General features: G+C 37.5%; 1 non-coding gene across 1 annotated transcript; it reads right to left on the bottom strand.

Annotated features, from left to right (window-relative positions):
* Positions 1–5396: 5396 nt before the first annotated feature.
* LOC138984805 (U2 spliceosomal RNA) lies at positions 5397–5583 on the bottom strand. Its single transcript, XR_011462089.1, has one exon. It is a non-coding gene; the product is annotated as a U2 spliceosomal RNA (small nuclear RNA).
* Positions 5584–5821: the final 238 nt, after the last annotated feature.

Genomic DNA, 5821 nt, shown 5'->3' with positions numbered 1-5821 from the left:
TAATACAAATAAGTCATGGCTTTTTCAGATCTCAAAATTCAGAGAATTATGAAACATTATGTCTTACAATTTACTGGTTTTAAACTAAAATAAAAGTAATTTTTTGACACATTGAGGCAAACTTTTGATGCCATTGTTCAGTGAGTGGAACAAGAGAACTGAGATAAAAATATAGCACATTCTTTTTATATCTAAAACATGAGACCAATTTTCAACGTGAAATATAAAGCCAACGCTTTTGGTGAGCAAATATCATGCAGCTTCATTTTTATTTCAGTCCTTTGGCTACAAACAAACAAACAAAAAGCCAAATAATTTTATTTCTTTGTTGATTCCTTGCTCGAAGGGAAAAAGGAGATGAGGGTATTAGAAGCAATATTTGGACTGAGTTTTTTGTTTTCCTATGAAAAAGACTGCTTCATATTCTGGATAATAAAGTGAGTAAGGGTGGAATACAAAATGGAAAGCGTTTTTCAATCACACGATTTTCTTTCAAAACCAATACAACCCTATGTGAGACAGTGAGATCTCAGCCTATATAATCAGAAGCTATTAGAACTGAATAGACAAATATTAATTTGAAGAGAGGAGAATGTTTTTATTGCCTAGACCTAGATTTGTGTTCCCTGCTTCTTCTATCTACCCCTAATACTCTGTTTGCTCAGTTGTAAAACAAAGCATTTGAATTCGTGAAACAAAAATTAAAGAGGCAAAACAGAAAGCCACAGAGTCACATGCGCTTCTGGTTGTAATGTGGATGAGGCACTTGTTTAGATAAATCCCAAATGATAAATAACATTTCACTGGACAGTTTTTCTTGGAAAAAGCCCTCATTGATTTACATTTTAGTATTCAGAACCAGTTCTGAAAAATCCAGGGCATAAACCTTTAGTTGAACTGAAAGAAAGTTAACTGCTGTTTTAATTTTAAAGGAAATTGCAAAGGTTAGTGTTATTTTTTTAGAAGCATAACATGCACAATTACAGCAGGCATGACTGGCCAGAGTGGGTTATATTTTACAGATAATTAGTCTAGACACATGTTGGAGCCACAGAAGAGGGCAGCCTAGCTGATTTTACTAGCACTTTCTCCACTTCTTGCATACTCATTTTTTAAAAAGGTTTTTGCCTTTGATCTTTTATAGTAAAGCAGTTTTTATAATATTATTGACTAAATAAATAGCCATATATTATCTTAAATAACCTAAGTCATTGTTGATTTTTTTTCTATAATAAGAAATTTGGGATTGTATGTAGTTGCAATACACACATGTCTATCTCTTGAAGGTGAAGCATACAATTATCTTTTAAAGCATTTTATTATGAGAACACCCATGAAATGCAGCAACATAGATCTCTAGGCCTAATAATTTAAAGTTTTTATTGTAACCCTCTAAATCGGAGAAGGCAATGGCAACCCACTCCAGTACTCTTGCCTGGAAAATCCCATGGATGGAGGAGCCTGGTAGGCTGCAGTCCATGGGGTCGCTAAGAGTTGGACACAACTGAGCGACTTCACTTTCACTTTTCACTTTCTTGCACTGGAGAAGGAAATGGCAACCCACTCCAGTGTTCTTGCCTGGAGAATCCCAGGGACTGGGGAGCCTGGTGGGCTGCCGTCTTTGGGGTCGCACAGAGTCGGACACAACTGAAGCAACAGCAGCAGCAGCAGCAGCAACCCTCTAAATAATCCTTTTTAATTAAAAATGTTAATTAGTAGAAATATTTTGAACTTGAAGAAAAATAAGTGTATCTTTGGTTAAATAAAACTTTTAAAATATTCAGAGTCCTGTGTATTACTTTACATTTTATGGAGTTCATTCATGTTTTACCCAAACAAATTTTAAATTTGTGAGTCATTTATTATTTCATATAATGTTTTTATTTAAAGTAAAATAACATTCAATTTAAGGTAGCAATGTACCATTGCTTTAAAATATATTAACATATTTTTATATACCATGTATCATTTGCCTTAAATTTTCATGGGAACATGGGTCTATTTCTGTGTAAATATTATTTTGGTGCAAAAGTAATTGCAGTTTACATTGCTGAAATTTGCCATTTGATATTGGAATACATTCTTAAATAAATGTGATTATGTTACACATCATTTTAATGTGTAAGCTTTATGTTTTTTGCTAATGACTTATTACTTGTTTATTTTATATGTATTTTAGACTCTGGAAATGATGTTAAACAAAATGCAAATCTGAGTGATTTTCTTAAGTTCAAAATAGGTTGTAAAGCTGCTGAGACAATTCACACTATCAACAATGCATTTGGCCCAGAAATGGCTATAAATGTACAGTGCAATGGTGATTCAAGAAGTTTTGCAAAGGAGACAAGATCCTTGAAGGTAAGGAGCATAGTGGCGGCCACTGGAATTTGACACCTAGCAGTTGAGAGCAATTATCAAATCTGAACCTCTTATAACCACCCGAGAAGTTGCCAAAGAACTCAAGGTTTACCATTCTATGGTAATTTGGCATTTGAAGCAAACTGGAAAGGTAAAAATCTTGATAAGTGGGTGCCTCACAAGCTGACCAAAAATTGAAGAAATCATCATTTTGAAGTAAAAGTGAAAGTTTAGTCACTCAGTCATGTCTGACTCTTTGCAACCCCATGGACTGTAGCCTACCAGGCTCCTCTGTCCATGGGATTTTCCAGGCAACAGTACTGGAGTGGGTTGCCATTTCCTTCTCCAGAGGATCTTCCCAACCTAGGCATCGAACCTGGGTCTCCCACATTGTAGGCAGACACTTTACTGTCTGAGCCACCAGGGAAGTCCCTTCATTTTGAAGGGTCATCTCTTATTCTATGCAACAACAATGAACCATTTCTTGATCGGATTGTGATGTGCAATAAGAAGTGGATTTTATGTGACAACTGGTGACTACCAGCTCAGTGCTTGGACCGAGAAGAAACTCCAAAACACTTCCCAAAGCCAAACTTGCACCTAAAAAAGGTCATGGTCACTGTTTGGTGGTCTGCTGCCAGTCTGATCACTACAGCTTTCTGAATCCCAGCAAAATCATTACACCTGAGAAGTATACTTAGCAATCAATGAGATGCCCTGAAAACTGCAACATCTGCAGCCAGCACTGGTCAACAGAATGGGCCCAACTCTTTCATGACAATGCCCAACCATATGTCTTACAACCAATGCTTCAAAAGTTGAACAAATTTGGGCTATGAAGTTTTACCTCATCCACCATATTCACCTGACCTCTTGTCAACTGACTACCACTTCTTCAAGCATTGGGAAAACACTTCCACCTCCAGCAGGAAGCAGAAAATGCTTTCCAAGAGGTTGTAGAATCTGGAGGAATGGATTTTTATGTTATAGGAATAAACAAGCTTATTTCTTGTTGACAAAATGTGTTGATTGTAATGGCTCCTGTTTTAATTAGTAAAGATGTGCTTGAGTCTAGTTATAACGATTTAAAATTCAGGGTCTGAAACTGAAATTATTTTTGTACCATCCTATTGCAATGCAGGAGACTGGGTATGATGACTAGGTTGGGAAGATCCCCTGGAGAAGGGAATGACAACCCAGTATTCTTGCCTGGGGAATTCTATGGACAGAAGAGCTTGGCAGGCTACAGTCTATGGGATAGCAAAGAGTAAAACAGGACTGAGTGACTAACATAAGACAAGACAACCTAATATATGGCATTCTTCATAAATACCCCTTTATGGAGTTTTCATAATCTAATGGTAGTTTCGTTCAGTCGCTCAGTCGTGTCTAACTATTTGTGACCCCATGGACTGCAGCATGCCAGGCTTCCCTGTCCATCACCAACTTCTGGAGCTTGCTCAAACTCATGTCCATTGAGTTGGTGATGCTATCCAACCATCTCACCCTCTGTCGTCTCCTTCTCCTCCTGCCTTCAATCTTTCCCAGTGATTCAGTTCTTTGTATCAGGTGGCCAAAGTATTGGTTTCAGCTTCAACATCAGTCCTTCCAATTAATATTCAGGACTGATTTCCTTTAGGATGGACTGGTTGGATCTCCTTGCAATCCAAGAGACTCTCAAGAGTTTTCTCCAACACCACAGTTCAAAGGCATCAATTCTTCAGCACTCAGCTTTCTTTATAGATCAACTCTCACATCCATACATGACTACCGGAAAAACCATAGCTTCGACTAGACGAATCTTTGTCAGCAATCTAATGGTAAGTGGTTCTCTAATTTTTTTTTTTTAACTTTTTATTTTATATTGGAATATAGCTGATTAACAAAGTTGTGCTATTAATAGTTTCAGGTGTGCAGTAGAGTAACTCAACCATACATATACATGTATCCATTCTCCCCCAAACTCCCCTCCCATCCAGGCTGTCACATAACATTGAGCAGAGATCCCTGCTAATGTTTTTGCTAATCTGATATTAACTTCTATTTCTAAGCTAGGGTTGTAAATGTAAATGGCTGTAGGAGCAAGTCCAACAATGAAAGCAAGTGAAAGGTGAGTCAGTCACTTCCTAGGCAGGTTGATAAGAAGTCCGGGGTTCCTGAGGAGGAGAAAGGGGTCTGGGGCTCTCAAGGAGGAGACAGGGGTCTGGAATTCTCAAGAAGAAGGAAAGGACAAACGTCTTTTTTTCCTTTACATTCCTTAGTCTTAGTCACATAAAACATTTTTTTCTTTTAGCCCTAAACTGATGGTTACACAACAAACAACTCAGTTTAAACTCTGTACTAAGGATTATATAACAACAATGTATCCTGCCTGAGGACAGTTTCTCCTTCCTGAAAACCTGCTGGCTAATTCTGTTATCTTAAAATGTAAATTACGAGAGTGGGTCTAGTAAGATCTTTAAAACCTTGAGACCTTCTTTGATTTATCTTAATAACACTTAAGTATATAACTCCCTTGCTAACACTAGTGAAGGAGGCACTCTCCGTCTCCCTTCTAATGTCTATGTCAGAAGCTTTCTCTGTCCCTTTCATACTTTTTTCATAAAACTGTGCTATAAAAAGCTCTTGAGTGACCAAGCCTGGTCCCTGGTCCTGAAGCTAAATCTTCTTCTTTGGAGATCATGAATCTGACAATGTTCACAGTAAGCTATCAAAGGGACCAGGTAGAAAACAGTAAAGAGGAGTGAGGTTGAGAGATCAGATACACACAAGAAATATGGCAGCGCCTTCTCAAACCCTGGTGAGTGTTGGTGTATGGAATATGTACCAGTGCCTTTTTGGTTTTTAAAAAGAAGCCAGAACTCTCAGTGTTGTGAAATATGTTTTCGTATAAATTTAGGAAACAGAAGGCACTTGATTTTTGCAAAATGTACCACAAAGGGTTAAAACCATCTAGAGTTTTAATCTGGATCACCAACTGTCATTCTGTATATTCTATTTACCTCCAGGGGAAACTCCAGCCTTGGGGACACAAAATGTTTAGCTAGTGAAATCTGTGGAGCCACTGAAAAGTACCATAATTTACATTCTTAGTTTACAGATGCAGAAAGCATCACCACTTTTTTTTTTTTTAATAACATCATAAATCAGAAGCAGTCTTAAAAGAATGGGTTCCTTCTTGCTATTTTACTACACTTGATCTTAGCCAAAAGGCCGAGAAGCGATCCTTCTTGCTGTTTTAAAGCAAATTATGATATTGAATCTAATCATTAAAATTCAATGTTGAGATGAATGAAGGCCTTTGGGGGGGCACAGAAATATTGGGGAACAATAAGGTGGTCTGGGTTTGGTCTATTAGGGAATATATTTGAATAATGCAAAGGAACTATGGTGAGTGGAACTGTGTAGGGTGTCATGGCAAAGAGTGATTGCAAGGGAGAAAGGATTACAAGTGAGGATATGA

This window comes from Bos mutus, chromosome 22 (assembly GCF_027580195.1).
Source record: "Bos mutus isolate GX-2022 chromosome 22, NWIPB_WYAK_1.1, whole genome shotgun sequence".
Lineage (NCBI taxonomy): Eukaryota > Metazoa > Chordata > Mammalia > Artiodactyla > Bovidae > Bos > Bos mutus.
The sequence above is the reverse complement of the archived record's forward strand: the minus strand, read 5'-3'. Positions and strand labels throughout refer to the sequence as shown.